Source organism: Elephantulus edwardii, unplaced genomic scaffold, assembly GCF_000299155.1.
Source record: "Elephantulus edwardii isolate Elephantulus edwardi_28Jun2011 unplaced genomic scaffold, EleEdw1.0 scaffold00203, whole genome shotgun sequence".
Classification (NCBI taxonomy): domain Eukaryota; kingdom Metazoa; phylum Chordata; class Mammalia; order Macroscelidea; family Macroscelididae; genus Elephantulus; species Elephantulus edwardii.
The window spans coordinates 1,052,960-1,076,295 of record NW_006399953.1 but is presented as its reverse complement, the minus strand read 5'-3'; the positions used below and the strand labels follow the sequence as shown (position 1 = coordinate 1,076,295).

The 23,336-nt window shown below is 39.9% G+C and overlaps 2 pseudogenes; both read left to right on the top strand.

Moving 5' to 3' along the window:
- Positions 1 to 604: 604 nt before the first annotated feature.
- On the top strand, positions 605 to 1,054 carry LOC102867777 (annotated as a pseudogene).
- Positions 1,055 to 20,635: 19,581 nt separating this feature from the next.
- Positions 20,636 to 23,336, top strand: part of LOC102867368 — a 43,287-nt pseudogene continuing 40,586 nt past the window's right edge.

Genomic DNA, 23,336 nt, shown 5'->3' with positions numbered 1-23,336 from the left:
AATTCTTAACTATGAGGCTTCAGAAAGCATGTGAAACCCAGTTCTGCCCATTCTTGGGTCTCCATGATTCAGAATCAGTTCAACATTTGATTGCATGGTGGTGTTTGTGTGCATATAATTATATGTGTATGTGTGTGCATACGTGCACAAGTCTTAATGGAACAAAACAAGCAAATCTGTGAGTATATGAATATGGCCTTGTCTTTGTAACTGTTCTTGTTTCCTATTTTGGGGCATAACAGACTCATTCTTGGTCTCAATCATGCTTGCTGCTTTCTCACTCCAGCACTGGCTCAGGGACCACTGATTTCTTCTTATTATCTCTTTCATTAAGAGAACTCTCATGACTTAGTGGTAAGGAGTTGTGCTGCCAACCCATAGGTGGTAGTTTCTGTTTCGTGTCATCAAGTCATCTGCGATGCATAGCGACCCTGTTTACAACAGCCCTAAACCGTGCTCTGAGTCATTAGGACTGTTTGTCCCAAGCAGAGCGGTTTGGTCCATTGGTAGGGTTGGTGTCACCCTCTTGCTTGGGGATTGCTGCTCTTTCCCGAGCGGCGCGGAGGTCCGAGAAGCGGCCTGAGATCTCAGCTTTTGGTGAAAAATGGCCCGAACCAAGCAGACTGCGCGGAAATCCACCGTGGGGGGGAAAGCCCCCCGCAAAGAGCTGGCCACCAAGGCGGCCAGGAAGAGCGCTCTGTCCACCGGCACCGGCGGGGTGAAGAAGCCGCATCGTTACAGGCCCGGGACCGTGGCGCTGCGGGAGATCCGCCGGTACCGGAAGTCCACGGAGCTGCTGATCCGGAAGCTACCCTTCCAGCGGCTGGTCCGGGAGATCGCGCAGGCCTTCAGGACGGACTTGAGGTTCCAGAGCGCGGCCATCGGCGGCCTGCAGGAGGCCAGCGAGGCGTACCTGGTGGGCCTGTTTGAGGACACCAACCTGTGTGCCATCCACGCCAAGAGAGTCACCATCATGCCCAAAGACATGCAGTTGGCTCGCCGGATACGGGGGGAGAGATCTTAAGTGAACCACGGTTTTTATGGTGTTTTGTAGTAAATTCTGTAAAAAAAAAAACAAAAAAAAAAAACGTGCTCTGTCCTGTGCCAATCTTATTGTCTCTGACACACCTACTCCCATTACCCCAGTCACTAAATCAATTAATCTCAAGGATCTTCTTCTCTTGCACTGTCCCTCCACCCTCCCAAGCATGACGTCCTTCTCCAAAGACTGGCCCCTCCTTGTAACATGTTCAAAGTATGTCAGATGATGCTTCAGAATCTTTGCCTCCAAGGAGCTGCCTGGTCTCACCCTCTCTAGGATGAATCTAGCAGTCCATGGTGTATTCAACACTCTTCTCCAGCACCACAGCTCAAAGGCATCAATTCTCCTTCTATCATCCCTAGTCATTGTCCAGCTTTTTTATGTATAGCAAATAATTGCAAATACTATGGACTGGATCAGGCACACATTAGTCTTCAGACTGACGTCGTTGCTCTTCAGAACTCTGGATAAGTCCCTGACAGCAGACTTTCCCAATAATGTAATTCATCTTTTGATTTCCTGGCTGCTGGTACCAAGAGTGCTGATTGTGGAGCCAAACACAATAAAGCTGTTAACAATTTCAATCTCTTTACCATCTATCATGATGTTGCCAATCAGAGCAATTGTGAGAATCTTTGTTTTCTTGATGTTGAGCTTCAATCCATATTGAAGGCTACAGTCCTTGACCTTCTGAAGCAAGCACTTCAAGTTCTTCTCAGTTTCAGCAAGTGTCTGGAATACATCTGTATTTGTTCCCATTCCAAAGAAAGGTGACCCAACAGAGTGAAGAAATTGTTGAACAATATCACTGATATCACATGCAAGCAAGATTCTGCTAAAGATTTTTTAAAAACTACTGAAACAGCACATCAACAGAAAACTGCCAGAAGCGCAGGCTGGGTTTAGAAGAGGCTGTGATACTGGGGATATTATAGCTAATGTTAGATGGTTCTTGGCTGAAAGCAGGGAGTACCAGAGGAGTGTCTATCTATTCATTAACTATGCAGAGACATTTGACTGTGTGGATCAAAACAAACTGTGGCTGGCTGAGAAGAATGAGAATCCCAGAACACTTGCTTATGCAAAACCTATGCTTGGACCAGGAGGCAGTCATGAGAAAAGAGCAAGGAAACACTGCATGGGTCAAAATTGGGAAGGTGTATGCCAGGGATGTGTTCTGTCTTCATACCTTTTCAATCTATAAGCAGAACAGGTCCTCTGTGAGGCTAGGCTCTATGAGGAGAAATGTGGCATCAAGATTGGAGGAAGACTGAGCAATGATCTCTGTTACACAGATGACACAACCTGCTTGCTGAACCCATAGGTACAAGGTTCAAATCCACCAGCTGCTCCACAGGAGATAGATGGACATTCTCTCCCCATACAATTTACTGCTTCTATAAACTCACTGGAGGATCAGTATAAGTTGATTCTGACTTGATGGTACACAACAGCAACAACAAAAACAAATCTCTTTAAACTCTCTCTAATTTAATAAGTCACCTGACTATCAGTTTGTCCTCCTGGAGTGGATAATATGTTGCTTTGATGATGGAAGTGAAGCTACCTGTACTTCTAATACTATCAGCACCATACCTGGTAGAATGGTTTCAGCAGGGCTTCAAGACTAAGATAGACTAGGATAAAATCTGACAATAATTTTTCAAAAGTTATCCAATGAAAACCTTATGGCTCACAACAAAAGGCTGTCCAGACTTGGTCTGGACATGCTATCAGAAGAAAAAGATATCACGTTTGGTGATGTACAAGTTCACCAAGAGAGATCTTCTATGAGATGAGTGGGACCAAATGTCACAATAGACTCGAGTACACCCACAGCCATGGCAGCAACACAAAAGTTGGCAACATTATGGTCTACAGAACATAAGTAAAAAAAACAAAAACAAAACAAAAAACAAATTCAAATTCACTGTTGACTTATAGGGACTTTCCATAAAGTCACCATGTATCTAAGACCACCACAGTCAATAAATCCAAAGATCAATTTTTCTGGGGAAAGCTGCTGTCAGGGTCTTCTCCAAAGTAATAAAAAGCATTGATGTCAATCTGGAGACTAAGATGCTTCTGATTCAAACCATGGTCTTTGTAATTACTTGCTATGCATCGAAGAGCTGGACAATGACTAGAGTTGAGGGAAAAAGAATTCATGTGCTGGAGAAGAGTGTTGACCATACCATGTACTGCCAAGAAAACAAAGAGGTTTAACCTTGAGAGGGTGAAACCAGGCTGCTCCTTGGAGGCAAGGATTGTGAGGCTTCGTCTGACATATTTTGGACATGTTGTAAGGAAGGGTGGAGGGACAGCACAGAAGACGACACTGAATGAGATGGATTGACACAGTGACTGGGGTAATGAGGGTAGGTTTGTCAGAGACATTGAGACTGGCTCGGGTTAAGGCAAGTTTCAGAGTTATAGTACAGAGTTGTAGGTGACTCAGTGGCGCATAACAACAACAATAAAATCTTAAATGTTAAGTGGATACATTTCTGCCTCTCCTCCCTGGTTCCTAGAAAAGCCACCACTACATTTTTGCATATCCGTTTTACCTGCATGGAGTGTGGCCAGTTGACCTCTGTTGCAACCACAAAAAAGAAACTGAGCTCTGTGGACAGAGCTTTCGCCTCTATGGGAGCTGATCACTAAATTGCCCCTCCCACACAACAGCTGCTGGGCTGAGCCGCCAATCTTTAGTTAGCAGCTGTGTGTTTCACTGTTGTGCTCCTTCAAAAAAAAAGAGTACTTTCTTCCCTTTTTATACCTTTGCCATGACAAACAAATAACATTTGAATTATGTCATGCCTTTAGAAATTTTATTGTTTCCTTTTTCTGGAAGCTTTATCATTTACACAGACGGTCTCTACAAGATATTTTGTAAATGATACTCAGCTTCTTAAAATCTTTTTCCAACTAATAATAACCACAGCAGAATTTATCTGCCCAAGTGGATTCCTCTGCCCTTTGTACCTATCTGGATATTGTATATAACATTTGTCCAGGCTTTTAGAAAACACAAGGTACACTCCCATACTCAACATTTTCTATGTTTAAGCATCACCATAAGCCTAAAACTACTACTAGACACGTATCTTAGGTAAATGAGAGCTATGACACAAAGAAATGTATGTACATGCATGTGTACAGGTCTATCTTTGAGAGGGTGAAACCAAGTTTCTCCTTGGAGGCAAGGATTTTGAAGCTCCATTTCATATACTTTGGGCACGTGGTCAGGAGAGACGAGTCATTGGAGAAGTACATCAGGCTTGGAAGGGTCGAGGGCAGTACAGGAGAGGAAGATCCTGGATGAGATGGATTGACACAATAACTGGGATAAGGAGGATAGGTGTTGCAGAGACAGTGAGATTGGCTCAGGAGAAAGCAAGATTCAGAGCTATTGTACAAAGGGTCGCTGTGAGTTGTAGTTGACTTGATGGCACATAACTTGTTCACAGAAACATTATTATTCACAGTAGCAGAAAGATGGAAACACCTTTGGGACCATGATTCAGCAACAGACGAATAGATAACTATGATACATATTCACAATGAAGCACTATGTAATGTTAAAGAACAATGAATATTTGAGGCACATAATAAATATGGCTGAACCTGGAGGACATTATGTTGTTATTATGTGCCATCGAGTCACTTACGACTCATAGCGACCCTATGTACAATAGCCCTAAACCCTGTTCTATCCTGTGCCAATCGCACCGTCTCTGACACACCCACCCTGACTACCCCAGTCACTAAATCAATCCACTTCATAGAGTGAGGACTTTATGCTGAGTGAAATAATCACCAGAGGACAGATAATCTATGAATCCAATGTTATATATATAAAAAAAACATAATAAAACCTTTGTTGTTGTGTACCATCGAGTCGGAACTAACCCATAGCTGACCCTCCAGCAGGTTTATAAAGTCAGTTAATTGCACTGGAGGAGACTGTCCATCCTTCTTCCACAGAACAGCTGGTGGATTTGAACCTCATGCCTTTGGGATTGCAGAGCAGCTTCTTGTCACTAGGCTGCCAGAAAGAAAAGATTTACACATGGGAGGAAAAACGACTCTTTGATGGTATTAAGGATGCAAAAGGAAGGGAGAGAAATATCACTATGTAGATATTAAATTATGTGAAAGGGGAGGCAATAAACGAAGAGGAAGTTATCAGCATAATAATATCAAGGAAAAATAAGATAGAGAGGTGCTTAAGTATTATAGACAAAAAGGTAAATACAAGTACATACACAATCTGGCATTATTAGCAATAACAGACATTAATCTACATGAGGGTACATAGGCTGACCGGCAAGGTGATCCCTAAGTATATATAGAAGAATTCGACTACACCTGTTGCCATAGTTTTGATCAAAAGTAATTCTAAGTCGTGTCTGTGTGTGTTTGTTGTAAATATGCCCCTCAAAACAAAACCGATTCCTGTTGAGTTAATTCCAACTCAGGGCAGCTCTCCATGAGAGCTGTTTCCAAGGTTGTAAAACCTCATGGGAGCTAACTCTCTCCGCTTTCTCCCACAGAACTATTCATGGGTTTAAACTATCCATTTGGTTAGCAGCCCAACAGTAGGCACTATGCCACCGGTAGGATTCATGTATATAATACAGTAAACAAGGTGCAAAATTACTAAAACACCTCCTTGTTATAGGGTTGGTAGGTGCTGTCTAGTCAAATGTGACTCATAAAGAGCCTATGAACAGCCAACCAACCTGAACCCTGCCCTATCCTGTGTCCTCCTCATCCTCTCTGACCATAGCCAAACACCTTGACAGAATGAGCCACGGCTTGAGGGGATCTAGACTGTAGCCTTGGAGAATATCATCAAGCCAATTGGCATTGTGTAGTCTACAGACAATGTTCTACATTCTCCTTTGGTGAGCAGCCACTAGGGTCTTAAAAGCTTGTGAGCAGCAGTCTAAAGGCAGCCATCTAGAGGAGTGACTACTGATATCTCGCCATCTGGAGCAAACAAGAGTGGAGAAAATCAAAGACTGTTAGTCCAGAGGGAGAACGTACCATGTGAACTTCAGTCTCCATGATGCTAAGACAAGAACAACTGTATGGTGTTGGGCTACTTCTGCCACAGCTAACAAGGAGGATCACAACAGAAGGTCCTCTATATTGGGTGGGAATGACATATGGCACAAAACACAGAATCATGAAAAACACCTGAGACTATGTGCCTAGTCACTGTTGAAGCCTACAGATTATTTGTGTGACTCAATCTTCAAACACTAGATGATCAACAACACCAGAAAGTAATGCACTCCATAGAAATAATCAATCATACTGAACAAAAGGGCAGTGTTTTCCATGAATAAAGCTCAGGTGGAAGAAGGGATGGGGAAAAGGACAAATGCAAAGAGGCAGCATTAGAAGAAGGTGGGGAAAGTGTTGTTATTATGTGGGGATCACAATCAATGTCACATTGAGTGGGAATTAATTTGTTCCAGAAATTTTCATTCGAATCACAATACAGTTTTCTTTTTAATGAAGAAGCATTAATGGTCATTCATTAAATTCCTATAATGTAATTAATTTATATCATTGTTGTTGTAAGTGCCTTAGAGTTGAGCATGACTCATAGCAACCCTATGAACAAAAGACCTGAACCCTGGTCTGTAACTATCACAATTTCTCTATATTCATAGTTTCCAGAGGCATTCTGTTTAGGATGTGAATGCCACTCCTGCTTCCTAACTTGTCTCAGTTCTGGGAGCTACACCAAACACTGTCCACAATGTGCAACCATTATGGCATTTGACATACCAGTGACACTGTTCAGCATCAGAGTAACCCCAAGTTACTTCAATACAGCAAATTGACAGGTCAGTGCTATACAACTTAGCAGACTATTTATCTCAAACACAATTAACACCAGGCCTCAGGGCAGCAGGCTGAGGGTCCACATGGCCAGTCCACCAGGTCCTGGTTTACTTTAAACAACAAAGCTTCCAGCCCACAGCTCATTGTTAGCTAAATCCAGCAAAACCAGTCAGCTCACATCCCATTGTGAAGGGGAAAAAACCCAACCAACCAGTCCACAACCAACCCTCATCAAAACAAGAGATCCCACCTTCCAGAATCCAACGGGTTTCCACATATGCCTCCAAACTACAATTAACGTCATTACTAAAATTAATAAATTAACTCATTTATCTTAAGAAGTATTTATTGTAAGACATGCCATGTCAATATTAAACAAATGATCTTAAAGATCTCTGAAGCCAAGCCAACCATCTCTTTTTTACAGATGAGGCTAATTAACTTGCCCTAAATCACTCCATTGTTTCAGCAGATTTTGGGGCCCCAGGCTTTGTTATCCTCTAACCTTTTTCACACTGCATTTTTCCTCCTTTGCTGTATGCTGTGTAGGTCTGCTTCTTTAGAACCTTGAATGAAAAAAAAAATCTCCTCTGAGACTTTGTGGTCCAGAAAAATTCATGCTGTAAACTTTTGACCTTGTGCACCAGCCACATGATTAATATAAATATGAGATAGATACAATCAAATTTCAGGAAATAAAAAAGAGCCATTGAAAAATGTCAGGAGATTTTAACAGACACTGTGCTTGATGGATTTAAGTATGCTTCTTGAATCTTGTACAGAAACTCATTTTCATAAGAGAATGAATAAAACTACCATTGTAGTACTAGAAAGGCTGTTGGGTTTCTTTAAAAGAGAAATGGGGGAGAAATGATGAGATTAAGAATGAAAATAAGTCCTAGAAAATTACTGTTAAAACGTAGGCAGAAAGTTGATACTCTTTCTATTCCAAGCCATTTCTGCTCTTCCTTTTAATAATCCCTCTTCTGAAGTAGTTCTGATCTCATTATATTGTCATGTTGTCACAGTAGCCTCCTCTCCAAATGTAAATTAACTATCTGTAGAATTGAAGGAACATGATATTCTTATGAAGTCTTATGCCAATATTGCTACTGAAGACATGAGTGCTACTTTGAAATTTAATTTCTCCACTAATAAAGTCCTATTAATCACAGTACTATAAAACTTCAAACTGTATCTTCATGTTATCTTAATGTTTAAAAACCAAAGAACAACCTAATTTTTTTTTAGTACTAAAATTCACTGAATAACAGAGTTCTGCAGTCCTAACTATGGTGCTTTGGTGTCTTTGTAGTAAGGAGTTGCACAGCCAATACAAAAAACCTGAAGTTCAAATCCACGAGCTGCTCCATGGGAGAAAGATGGGCAATCTCCTCCCATGAAATTAACTATCTCTGAAAACCTGCTACAGAATCAGCTATTGAGTTGATTCCAACTAAGCCACACAAAATAACACCACAGTAGTAACAAATATCTATTAATTTAATGATAAATAAATACTTGTTTTTACAGAGAAAAGCGATTCAGGAAAGGAAGAGAATATGGCATATGTGGTTAATTGCCTTCATAAGCAACTACGTTCTTCATCATTGAGCCAGAGGAACTAGATGGTGCCCAGAGACCACTAATGAACATTTTGATCAAATATTCTACAGATAATTCATGATCAAAAGGTAGAGGAAAAAGCAGAACAGAATTTCCAATTTCATGAACTCTAGGATTTCTAGAGCCAAGGAGGCTGGATGAACCCCTAACCCCACTCCCCTAATGTAATTTTTAAACCCTATACCTGGTAGTCTAGTGGCAAGAAGCTGTGCTGCAATCCCAAAGGCACACAGTTACAGGTCACCAGCTGTTCTGAGGGAGAAGGATGGCCAATCTCCTTCCAAACAATTAACTGCCTCTGAAAACCCACTGGAGGGTCTATCTATGGGTCAGTTCCAACTCAATCACACACAACAGGAACAACAAAAGAAAATTACCCCCTGAAGTTTATTTTAAACCAATAATTGTTGTTGTTTTTGTTGTTATGTACCACCAAATTGTAACCCATCCATGGCTGACTCCCCAACAGATTTTCAGAGGCTGTAAATTACACAGAAGGAGATTTTCCATCCTTCTTCCATGGAAAAGCTGGTAGATTCAAACCATGTGTCTTTGGGTTGACATCCAACTCCTTAGCTAAACTAGTGAAACATGTCTGCCTTGAGCATTATACTTTTTAAAGAACTGTTTATATGGGATTAAATTTAAAACAAGTTGAAATATTAAATAGGAAGATTTGGGGACAGCAAGGTTATGTTAATGAGAGAGTAACTCAGAAAAAAGGATTGAGAATTGTTGCAAAACTCAAGGAATGTAATCAATGTCACAGAATAATACCTGGGGAAAAAACAGTTGAAGTGGTATATGTTTTCTTGTGCATTTTCTCAACAACAACAAAATGAAATTTTTTTTAATTTTTTTTTTAAGTGCTGCTTTCACTCTAGTTTAGAAATTCAAGGCCAGGCCTTTAAATGATTGAGAATTTCTTAGTAGACCAGGAATGACAAATAGTTTTCATCTGAAGACTCAATGCTAGTATGACCAGAAGTAGATCCTGGGAAGTAGATGAGTCTGTTTCCAGGCTCTGGAGGGAAAGGGAGCTGTCATCAATGAGCGAGTCTCCCAACAATAAAGATGAGAGAGACTTTGCAGGCACAGTGCAATTGTATTCTGGACTCTGTAAGCTTTCGAGGAGAAGCAATGATAAGTGACTGATTATGCCCTTGAACAGACTTCATAAGTCACAGTGCAATAAGAAAGAACAGTTGTTTGATGAGTATTGTGTTGTTATTGTTAGGTGCTGTCGAGTCCTTTATGACCCATAGCAAGCATATGAACATCAGAGCTGCACTTTGTCTTGTCCTGTGCCATCCTCATCCTGGAGTCTTCCTGGATGCATGAACTGTTCTGAACAGCAAATGGACTTGACATAACTTTAAGAAGACTTATGAGAAGTGTGAGAATCAGAGAAGAGTTAATCATCAGCCTTGCTGAGATACAGGTAGAATTATCATGGTTCTTAGCTCAACATGTAAGTCTACAGTAGCAGTTGGACAGCTGGGAAGAATAGCTGGACAATAGAAAGTGGAGAAGGAAATAAGAGCATTGAAACCTTCCTTGGAGTCTCTGAGTGCAAAGTTGCCACGCTTGGCTGGTAGTCCTAAAGGTTAACATTGAGTCTACCCAGAGGTTCCTGGAAAGAAAGACTTGTCAATCTTCCAAAATTCAGCCACTGAAAACCCCATGCAGCACAATTCTGCTCTGACAGAGATGGCGCTGCAATGAATTGGTGTTTGCATCATGGAAAATTATTTGGCATCTCTCTCAATGCTTCTTATCAGGAGCAGTAAGGGTTGTTGTTGCTTCACATTGACCTTTCAGATTTCACTGGAAGAGAAGTGAGTTGAATGCAGTTATTTCACTGGGAGACGTTCAGGTTAACAGCTTTTTTTTTAAGCTACAAACATTCTGTACTGTTTGCAGTTTTATCATTTTTCTCTTGGGCTGATCTTTTTCCCCAGAGAAGAATTCCCCAATCTCCTGTTGGTAGATTTTGCTGCTAGTCTTCCGAGCCATGGAAGAGGTTGTTTACAACAGAGAATATCATTCCATGCCTTTATTTTGGGTATGACACTCCTGTCATTCTCTTGGCCAGTATTCCAAGCCGAGAGTGCCTCTGCTCGACATCTTGAGATATTCAACCTCTAGTTTTAACTCAATTCCAGTTGTATGGACCAGAGAAGAGGATCTAGGAAATGAACTGCATCCTCTGCAGACTTTCCATCCATCTTTGTGTGTCCTCCCCTGCTTGCATCCCCTACCATCTTAAGTACTAGGTAACTGCAATTCTTGAGGTTTTTTTTTCTAAAGTTCTGGTCATGAGTTAATATGCTTTCTCTTTTACCCCTGAGCTTAGATTTCAGCTAAATGTGGAGTCAGTTTCCACTCAACTCAGCTTTTGAGTTGCCAAATCTCTGCTATTTCTTTCTCTGTCTCTTTTTCTCTCTCATTATGTGTGTGTGTGTGGGGGGGGTGCACATGTGTGTCTGTACATATGCGTATGTCTTGTGTCTTAGCTTCATCTGACACTGTAGGAAAGTTCCAGAGGGAAAGAGAAATAAAAACAAAACAAAAAAATGTTGTCAGAGATGATTCTAACTAAATAATGCCCCTTCAGGACAGAGTACAAGTTCTCCTATTTTGTCTTCAATATTGTAGTTTTTATGTAAGAGGTTGTTTTCTGGTAGCCCATGAGAAGGATGTTGAGTATTCCTCTCCAAAACCACAACTTAAAGGCATGAATTCTTCTCCTGTCATTCTCATCCATTGTTCAACTTTTAGACGCTTGGGAAACAATGGAAAATACCATGGTTTGTATCAGGCACATCTTGGTCTTCAAACTGATACTCTTAGTCTTTGGTATTTAAAGTAGCAGACAGCTGATTTTGCCAATGAAATACTTACTTTGATTTCTTGACTACTGTCATATTGGTGTTGATTGTGAATCCAAGAAAAATAAAATCATGGACAATTTCAGTCTTTCCTCCAAATACCATGATATTGTCTATTGGTTCAGAGGTGAGGATTTTTGTTTTCTTGATGCTAAGATATAAACCATATTTAAGGCTATGTTATTATTATTATTATTGTTATTGACTTTTGAATTGGAACTTACTCAAAGCAGACCCTCCAGAGGGATTTTAGAGGCTGAAAAGCACACAGGAGGAGATTGCTTATCTTTTTTCCCCCACTGAACATCTCATGGATTTGAACTGGTAGCTTTTAGATGGCAGTGTAATTCCTTACCACTAGGCCACTAGAGCTCCCTGTTGAAGGTTCTAGTCTTTCATTTTCTGTAGCAAGTGCTTCAAATTTTCTTCACTTTCTGCTATGCAACACAGGTTGTTGATGAGTCTTCCTCCTACTCTGAGGTCACATTCTCTTGTAGATAGTCCACCTTCTGTATAATTATTTGCTCAGTTTACAGGTTGAATACATATAGAGAAAAGATAAAACCACGATACTCATCTTTCCTGATTTTGAACCGTGCCGTATTCCCTTTCCTGTTCAGACAACTGCTCTTTGGTCTTATGTATAGGCTTCTCATGAATTAATTAAGTATTATGCAATTCCCATTCTTCTCAATCTCATCCATAATTTGTTAGGATCTCCACAGTGAAATGCCTTTTCATAGTCGATAAGACACAAATAGTCATCTTTCTACTATTTCTGTTTTCAGCCAAGATACAACTGAAATCAACAATAATATCCCCTGTACCATGGCCTTTTCTGAATACAGCTCAAATTTCTGGTAGTTCTTTATCTATGTACTCTTCCAGCTATTGTTTAATAATCCTCATCAAGATTTTACTTTCATGTGCTACTGCTGTGAAGCTGAACACTGTGACACTGATGTGTCAAAAGTGATAATGGTTACCCATGGTGGGCAGTGTTTGGTGGAGCTCCCCGGTTAAAATAAGCTTGGAAGCAGGAGTGGCATCCACTTCCATAAACAGCTGGCCTCCAGAAACCCTATGAACCTGGAGAAAGGATGAAAGTCACGCAAATGTTGAGGATTTTTGTTCATAGGGTCGCTATGAGTCGCCTACAACTCAACAGCACTTAACAACAACAACATAGTTTAAATATGAATAAATTACATAAAAATAATTCTTGAAAAGCAATTATTGATATTGTTCAATAATTTCCACGTTCTGTTGAATCACTGTTTTGGGGAAAGGAAGCAAATAAGGATCCCTTTTAATCAGTTGGCCAGGTAACTGTCTTCCAAATTTCTTTACTTAAGCTAGTGAGCACATCCAGGGTTACGTCTGTGTGTTTCCTGAAACACCTCAGTTGCTATTCCATCAATTCCTGGGGCCTTATTTTTTCCCCCAATACTTTGAGTGTAACTTGAACTTCTTCTTTTATTACTTTTAGATTTTGTTCATATGCTACTTCCTGACATATTTCTGTGTAAGCCACTGCTTTTTGGCCCGATGACTCTACTATATACTCCTTTTTATCTTCTTCTGATTGTTCCTGGATTACTCAAGATTTTTCCCACAGCATCCTTCAGCATAGCAACTTGAAGCTTGAATTTGTTTTCCAGTTCTTTCAGCTTGAGAAATGCTGAAGATGTTCTTTCCTTATGGTTTTGAATTCCAGCTCTTTGCTAATTTCATTGTAATACCTAAGGAATACTATAAAAAAGACTACAGCCTTCAATATGCATTATCTATTAACATCAAGAAACAAAAATCCCAAAACATCTATGAGACATCATCTCACCCCAATAACAATAGCAAAGGTCAACAGAGCAGCAAACAATAAATTCTGGTGAGGTTGTGCTGAGATTGGAACCCTTATTCACTGCTGGTGGGAGTGTGAAATGATGTACCCACTATGGAAGGCAGTTTGATGCTTTCTCAAAAAGTTAGAAATAGAAATACCATTTGACCCAGTAAAACCACTACTGGGAATATATCCTAAAGAAACCAGAACTGTCATCCAAACATATGCACAGACATATTTATTGCTGCATTATTTATAATAACAAAGAGATGGAAACAACTGAAGTGCCCATCAACAAACAAAAGGATAGAAAAACTATGGTATACAGTGGAATACTATACAGCACTGAAAAACAATTAACTCATAAAACATTACACAACATAGGAAACTCTGGAGGACATCATGCTTTGTGAAGTATCTCAGTAGCAAAAAGACAAATACTGCACAGTATCACTGTTATAAAAATGTCTGATATGGGGGATTGGGAGGAGAACAGAATTGGAGTGGATAGATAATGGCCATTGCATTGGGAGAGATGAAGGAAAGAACTATTAAAAGGAATATATGACTAGGCATTATACATATGACAACAACCCAGAATAAGAGGTATATCAATGCAAAGAGGACAAGGGGCAGGAGATAAATGTGCAACAATGAATAAATATTAAAAAAATAAAAGTGAACTGGAGGAGAGGGAAGGGAGAGTAGGTAAAATGAGCAAAAAGGAATGAATGAAAATCTAACTTCTCTGTAAACATTTCTTAAAATATCAATTAAAATAAAATTTTATTTTTTTATTAAAAAAACCTAAAATTCCTCATCTCTATCAACTGACAACATGAGGACAGATGTAGTAAAGACTGAAGTTGTTAGCACCACCATTTTAACTTGGATTCACCATTAATACCAATGGTAGCGGCAGTCAATATTAAAAGATATGTTCATGAATAAAATCTGGTGTCAAGGACACCTTTAAAGGGCTAAAGAACAAGGATATCTGTTTAAAGACAATGATATGTCTGATACAAGGCATGATTTTTTTTTTCAATTTCTTCATATGCATCTGAAAGTTGGAGAATTAATAAGGAGGAATTAAGAGAATTTTTAAGTCTGCAGCTTTGGAGGCTCTTGTGAGTTGGTTTGACTCTGGAAGATGAATTCTTATGTCTCAATGAAGGTCACCTATGGAACTTTTGGTTGTTTTATGGCTTTTTTTTTTCATCCATAAGTGGTTGTCAGCTGATTGGACTTGCTAGATTCAGCTAACAATGAGCTGTGGCCTGGGGGGGGGGGTCTCTGTTTTATAGTCAAACAACATTTGGGGGCCATTCCTGTCTTTAAAAATGCAAATATTAATTGATGTTCAGATGAACATTTTTTTATGTGGTACAACAGCAGTCTATTTCCTGTTCTGAAGTAACTTGGAGTTGCTGTGATGCTGAACACTGTGGCACAGGTGTGTCAAACACCATAATGGTTACCCATCATAGGCAGTGTTTGATGAAGCTCCCAGATTTGGAAGTAGGAGTTCATCTATTTCCTAAACCACAGACATCTGGAAACTCTACGAGCATAGAAAAATGATGATCATTTTAGAACAGGGTTCAGGTCTTTTGTTCATAGGGTCGCTATGAATCGAACTCGACTTGACAGCACTTAACAAACAACAACATGTGAAAGGGAGACTGGGGCCAGGAGTACTACTCTGATTGATGGGCTCTCTTGTTTTAATTGAGGGTCTATGGAATTTTTTTCTTTTCTTCTTTTCTTTTTTTATTTTATTTAAGCCTCTTGTTAAGAGTCAACACTACCTGCTGGAGGTCTCTTATATTTAAAAGTCAGTTGGGCCTGAGGGCCACATGCCCTCATTCCTAGTGTAATTGTTATTTACAGAGATGTTCTTCTCAGTTGTGTAGCAGTGTCAATTCGCTGTATTGATGTAACCTGGAATTGCTTTGATACTGGACTCTGTGTAATTGGGATGCCGAATACCATAATAGTCACCCATGGTGGACAGTGTTTGGAGAAGCTCTCAGATTAACACAGGTTTGGAAGCAGGAGTGGCATCCATTTCCTAAACAACATACCCCTGGAAAATCTACAAACTTTGAGAAATGATGATAGTTATAGAAAAATTTCAGGCCTTTTGTTCATAGGGTTACTATGAATTGTTCTTGACTCAATGGCAATCAACAACAAAAAAAAGGAATTGAAAATTGTCAATGGTATGGGTGAAGAGTATTGATTATACTATTGATTGTCAAAAGAATAAACAAACCTATGTTGAAAGAGCTGTGGTGCTGGAGAAGAGTATTGAGAATACCATGGACTGCTAAGAAAACAGATTCATCCTGGAAAGGGTTAAACCAGGTGGCTCCTTGGAGGTAAGGATTCTGAGGCTCCGTCTAACATACTTTGGACATGCTGTGAGGAGAGACTGGCCCTTGAAGAAGGACATCATGCTTGGGAGGGTGGAGGGACGGCGCAGGAGGGGAAGACCCTCTATGAGGTAGATTGATTCAGTGACTGGGGCAATTGAGATGGGAATGTCAGAGACAGTGCGATTGGCACAGGGCAGGGCAGAGTTTAGGGCTGTTGTACATAGGGTGGCTCAAAAAGTGACTCGACGGCACATAACAACAACAACGTCTCGAAAGAAGTGAAATCAAGGTGATCAGAAGTGAGGATGAAATTTTGTCTTACATACACAGGGCATCTTTTCAGGAAGGGCTAATATTTGGAAAAAATATCATGCTAGGAAAGGCAGATGACAGTGAATGAGAGGAAGACCCTCAAGAAATGGATTGATACAGTGACTGTAACAATAGGATCAAATATGGCAGATATCATGAGGATGGCACAGGACAGGGTAAGGTGTCAATCCGTTGTTCACAGGTTTGCTGTAATGGTAGATTCAACTGCACCTAACAACAGCTATATTCTTAGTGAAAGCCTAAAGGTATCTTGAAGTGATTTCTGAGTATGGATTTTATCTAACAGAAGCCAACTGTATTAAAATTACAGATTACTGTAATAATCCAAGACTCTTAAAGTTATTTTGTTTTTAATAAACTATTTTATTTTAGAGTAGTTGTAGATTTACAGAAAAGTTTGAAAAATATTGGCATTCTGCATAGTACATAATGTGTTGTTCTGCTAACCAAAAGGTTGTCAGTTCATATTTTTAAGACATTTCTTGGAAGAAAGAAGCTGAATTAAGATTTGCAGCTTCAAAACTCTATGAAGGGTAGCTACTAGTAGGAATTGACTCAATAGCAGTGTCTTTATACCCCTATCCAGTTCCACCATCTGCCTCATCAAAGTTGTTGATGCCTCTTCCTAAATTCTGATGCCACATTCTTCTTCATAAAGTTCAGTTTCTTGAATTATTTGTCCAGCATACAGATTGATAGGAATGTAGAAAGGATACAGTGCAGACAAACTTTTTTTTCTTTTAAACCATGCAGTAGTCCCTTGTTCTGTTTGCATAACAGCTTCTTAGTCTAGGTATAGATTCCACATGAGCCCAATGAAGTGTTCTGAGAATCTCATTCTTCTCAATGTCAGCAATAATTTTTTGTGACCCACATAGCTAATAAAACACAGACATTCCCCGGTTTTCTCTCCTTTCTGCCGAGATCCATCTGACATCAGCAAAAATATCCCTCTGCCATGGCCTCTTCTATATCTTGCTTGAATTTCTAGAACTATTATGTGATACACTGTTCTAGCCGTTGTTGCATAATCTTTAGTAAGATTTTGCTTTAATGTGATATTAATGATATTGGTTGATAATGTCCACATTCTGTTGGATCACCATTTTCGGGAATGGGCATATATACAGATTTTTCCCAGTCAGTTGAACAAGTAGCTATCTTCCAGATTTCTTAGCAGAGCCTTGTGAGCACTTCCAGGGCTGCATTTGTATATTGGAATATGGAAATTTGTAGCTCATCAATTCCTTGAGCCTTATCTTTTGCCAATGCCTCCAGTGCAGCTTGAACTTCTTCCTTTATTACCACTGGTTCTTGATCATAGGCTACTTTCTGAAATGATTCCTCGTCAGCCAATTTGTCTTGTTACATTGACTCAGTATATTCCTTCCATCTTCTTCTCATGGTTACTGTCTCACACAAGATTTTGTCCACAGTATCTTTCAGTATTGCAACTTAAGTCTTGAATTTGTTCTTCAGTTTGTTCAGCTTTAAAAATGCCACACGAATGCTCATTTGGCAGCACATATACTAAAATTTGAACAATATTGAGGAGAGTAGCATGGCCCTACTCAAGGATGACACACCAAGGTTCCATATTTTTAAAGTGCGCAAAAGACATAGAAAGACTTTTCACAGAAACGGACATTCAGGTGGCAGACAGACACATGAAAAATTGCTCCAAGTCGCTGGCAATGAGATGCAAATAAAAAAGAAAGAGAGAGAAACAAAGCCACAATGGGAGGGAAAAAAGCAAGCCCCCTCTCAAAAAAAAAAAGAAACCAAACACAATGAGATAGATACCATCTTACCCCAGTAGCACTGGCAAAATTTATCAGGGCAGCACATAATAAATGTTGGACAGGATGTGGCAAGATAGGACCTCTTATATACTGTTGGTGGGATTGTAAAATGGTACAACCACTATGGAAGGCAGTTTGACATTTCCTCAAAAAGTTGAACATATAAATTCCATATGACCCAGCTATTCCACTGCTTGGAATATACTCTGAGAATATGAGAACTAAGGCACAAACAGACACTTGTACACCAATGTTCATAGCAGCATTATTACCATAACAAGAACATGGAAATAGCCCAAATGCCCATTCATAATGGAATGGATTGAGAAATTATAGTACATTCCCACAATGGAATATTATGTAGCATTACTACCTAACATAGGAGGGACTGGAGAACATTATGCTAAGTGAACTAACTCAGTCTCATAAGGATAAATATTATATAGGATGATTATTGCAGAGAATGTACAAGGATGCAAGGTGGGGAGGGGGCTTAAACATAGTTTATTGTTGTTGTTATGTGCCGTTGAGTAGCTTGTGACTCATAGCGACCCTATGGACAACAGCCCTAAACCATGCTCTATCCCTTGCCAATCTCACTGTCTCCAATATGCCTATCCCCATTACCCCAGTGATGGAATCAATCCATCTCATCGAGAGTCTTCATCTCTTGGACTGTTTCTCCACCCTCCCAAGAATGACGTCCTTCTCCAATGACTGGTCCCTCCTTGCAACGTGCCTAAAGCATGTCAGACGAAGCTTCAGAATCCTTGCCTCCTAGGAGCAGACTGGCTTCACCCTCTCCAGGACTAACTTGTTTGCTCTCATAGCAGTTCATGGTATATTCAATACTCTTCTCCAGAATTAAAGCTCAAAGGCATCAACTCTCCTTCTATCATCTTTAGTCATTGTCCAACTCTCTGAAGCATATAGCAAGTAATGGCAAAGACCATGGCCCGTATTAGGTGCACCTTAGTCTCCAGACTGACATCATTGCTCCTCAGTACCTTGGAGAGGTCTCTGACAGCAGACTTTCCCAATACAATTTGTCTTTTAATTTCCTGGCTGTTGGTACCAAGAGTGTTGATTGTAGAGCCAAGCAAACTAAACATAAGGTCGCACAATTTGATGAGTCTGGGAGGGATTGGCAAAGGAAAAGGGAAAGGTCTGATGTGAAAAACAATGTATATAAACTTTATGAACTTTGTATGTGAACCAGTATAAAATAAAACTGTAAAAATAATTCCAAGCAAGTTCTTATCTTTTTCTTTTCTGACTCCAGCTCTTTCGCATATTTTGCTGAAAGTGAGGAGGTCTTGAAGTGCTTGCTACAGAAGATCAATATCTATATCCTTCAGTATGGATTACATCTCAAAATCAAGAAAACAAAAATCCTCACCACTGAGCCAGTAGGCAACATCATCATAGATGGGGGAAAATTGAAGTTGTCCATGATTGCATCTTATTTTGATTCACTATAAACATCTTGATATCATTAGTCAAGAAATCAAAAGATGGGTGGCATTGGGAAAATCTATTGTTAGGGACCTCTCCAAAGTGCTAAAGAACAATGATACCAGTCTAGAGACTAAAGTGTGCCTGATCCCAGCTATAGTCTTCCCAATTACTTGCTATGCATCTGAAAGTTGGACAATGACTAAGGAAGACAGAAGAATTGACGCCTTTGTGTATTCTAGAATAGTACTGAAAATCCCATGGACTGGCAAAAGAACAAACAGATCTATCTTGGAGAAAGTGAAATCAGACTGTTCCTTGGAAGCAAGGATGGTGAAACTTTATCTCATAAACTTTGAGCCCATTATTAGGAGGGGCTAGTCCTTAGAGAAGTACATCATGCTTGGAAAGGTGGAGGGTCACTATAACAGAGCTGCTGTGACTCAGAAATTGTATTCCTGTTGCCATCCTGAGTTTTAATCTGTTAACTTCCTTAATAAACCCATAATTGTGAGTATTTAAAAAAAAAGTGAGAAGATGAACTGACAGTGATTATAATAATGGGCTCAAATATGTCAGAGATGGTAAGGATGACACATGGTAGGACAGAATCTTTGATCACAGGGCCATCATTATTTGCAATTGCCTCGACAGCAAATAACAACAACCTAGTTCCACTACCTATATTGTCATTGTGCATTATTACCATGATACACTTGCCAAAATTAAGAAATCAATATTGATAAAATCCTAGATGCTCTAGACTTCATTCAGAGTTCATCAATTTGTTCATAACATCCTCTTGCTGTTCCTGAGTTCTACAATTAATTTAGTTGTCTCCTTCCACTTCTCTAGTCTATGACTTGTTTTCATAACCTTGACTTAACTTTTTTTATTGTGTGAAAGAAATATGTTACAAATTGTTTACTTTTTCAATATGCTTGACAAGTGCAATTTAAGAACACTATTTCTGTTTGTAATATTCTTCAGTCATTACTCACAAACCTACTTACTCACTGCTGTGGAACTGGAACCGACCCACAGCTAACTTTCTGTTAGATTTCTAGGCTGTGAACCACTCAAATGTAAATGCCTCTCTTTTTCTTCTTCGGAGCTGCTGGTGGATTTGATCTGCCAGAGAGGCTCAGTCTTTGGGTCAGCAAAGTTGCACAGAAAATGCCACTTGCTGTGCAGCTTTATTGTATATTGCCTTTTCCTTTACTCAACTTAACATGTGTCTATTACCTACTCATTAATTTTTACTCCTCTCGCCATTCCTTCTCATCCCTTAACTCATAAAGTTTTAAAAAAATATATTAAGAGAAATAGCATCAGCTTGCACTGAAGGAACCAGAGAGTGCAAAATAAAAATATACCGTAGGGCGTCCGGATAGTTCGTGATGGTGGTGACTGGTTCCGCTGCTGTGTCTGAAGCCAGGACCCCGGTAGTGAGGCCTGCAGTTTGTGACCTGTTCGCCAAGGGGCTTCTCGAGTTTCTGCAACCGGCTGTGCAACAACTGGACTCTCACCATCCACGCAGTCAGAGAGAGTCGGGTAGAGCTCCGGGAACAGATTGACAACCTAGCCACAGAACTGAGCATCAGAAAGTGGCCCTGGATCTTGACCCCTGTGTGGAAAAGTTACTTAATGCCTGGTGCCGAGTTGTCTTGGTCAACACATACTGCAGACTGCTCAGGAGAGGCTGAGGTAGCTAAACCACAGTGTCGCAAGCAAACAGCCCAGCCTGGAGGAGAGCAACACTGGATTCAAGAGTTTACCCTCCTGGTTCACCAAACAAGTGCTATAGGCCAGAAGATGGACACAGGATCACAAGTACTGTTCACAGCTACCTTGTTTCAGCCACCATGAGAAGACTTCAGGAGACACTTAATACCTGTAGACCTTGAGAGAGAAAAGTCTTATTGTGGGTATCTAAAACACGTTAAAAAAAATAGACACTTGACTCATCTATGTGGAAAGAGGAAGAAACAGGTGAAGAAGACTCAAGCTACCAAAGGACTTAAGACTTACAGCTTTGCTCCCTCCCAGGAATGGACCGAGGCTTCTAACTACCTACTCAGGACCCACCTCCTCTTTCTTCAGCAGGTTAGTTAACAAGGGTGAGGCTTCCTCTGCTGTGAACCTGGCTTAGGGACCTGGGCAGTACGTCCTCTATCTGTGACTTATTTTCCTTTGTTTACACCAAGGACTTGGAGAAGAAAACTGGCAAAGTTAAGGTGAACAATGCCTGTCTATACCTCCTTTCGTGATTGCAGTGATTTGAATGTAGTAGACATGTTGCTAGTACCATTTAATTCAATAAATGCTTCAATAATTTTTTTTTAAAAGATACTTTTGGACTCCCAAGATTCTGCTGATAGAAAGAAGGCTGAGAAAACAAGATGGCTCCAAAATAGACTACCTTTCAAAATAAAAGGGAAGATGAGTCTGTGGAAGAAACCAAGAGCCCAACAACCCAGCAAGCCATTCCCAAGTTCCTGACCCATCAAAACTGTGATAATCATTGTTTGGTTTTTTGAGATCCTAAGTTTTGGATTTGTACTGGACAATGATTAGGGAGGACAGAAGGAGAATTGATGCCTTTGAGTGATGGTGCTGGAGAAGAGTGTTGAATATATCATGGACTGCTAAGCAAACAAACAGGTTTGTGAAGCTGGAATGCTCCTTGGAGGCAAGGATTATGAGGCTTCATCTGACATACTTTGGACATGTAGCAAGGAGGGACCTGTCCTTGGAAAATGATGTCATGCTAGGGAGGGTGGAGGGAGCACAGCAGGGGAAGACCCTCTATGAGGTGGATTCTGTGACTGGGGTAATTGGGATGGGTTTGTCTGAGACAGTGAGATTGGCACAGAGCAGGGTTTAGGGCTCTTGTACATAGGGTCGCTATGAGTTGCAAGCTACTCGACAGCACATAACAACAACAAGTTTTTGTAGCATTTATTTGGCAGCAATTCACAATTAATTGTTGTTGTTTTATGCCATAAAAATGCTTGTGATTCATAGGAACCTGTGCACAATAGCTCTGAACCCTGTCCTATCCTGAGGCAATTTCACTGTCTCTGACACACCTACTCCAATTATCCCAATCACTGTGTCAATCCATCTCATCCAGAGTCTTCCTCTCTTGCATTGATTGTCTCTACACCTTTCCAAGCATGATGTCCTTCTCCAAGGACTGCTAAATAATACTCTCTTGTTCTGTCCCTCTCTTTAATATTGTAAACTGGGACTCCAAACTTCTTTATATGTACATATGTATGTTTTAATAATTTTTTTTGTATGACAAATCACCTTAAATTGGAATTGCTGACTATGCACATTTAGAATTTTGATAGATATTGTCAAATTAACTTCCAGAAATAACTCTAACAATTTACACTCCCAGTGTCCTCATATCTCTTCCAATATTAAATATTATTAATATTTCTCAATCTTTTCCTCTTTCTAAAATATCTGAATGATGGGAAGTATTCTACTATTGTATTAATTTATGTTCTTTGCTTATTTGTGGAAAATTGGGGGAAGACACACCAATAACGTTCATCATGCAGGTGACACAATTTTGCTTGCTGAAAATGAAGAGGACTTGAAGTTTTTGTTGCAGAAGATTAAATACTGGAGCCTTCAATATGGATTGCATCTCAAAATCAAGAAAACAAAAATTCTCACCACTGCACCAATAGACAACATGTAGAGAGAGATAAGATTGAAACTGTCAACGACTTCATCTTACTTGGATCCACAATCAATATTCATTGCTCTACCATCCCTACGAATCCTTTACATGATTGATGAGATTAGTAACCCTGCTTTAACTATTAAGACTATAGGACATCAATGATACTGAAGCTACGAGTACACAGATTATACAGATCTAAACTTTGATTTGTATATAACCCCCACAAATGAATTAGCCCCAGGAGGATTACGCCTACTAGAAGTAGACAATCGATTAGTTCTACCAGTAGGCCTACCAATCCGCATGCTAATCTCATCAGAAGACGTCCTACATTCATGAGCAATCCCCGCTCTAGGACTAAAAACTGACGCAATCCCTGGCCGACTAAACCAAGCAAC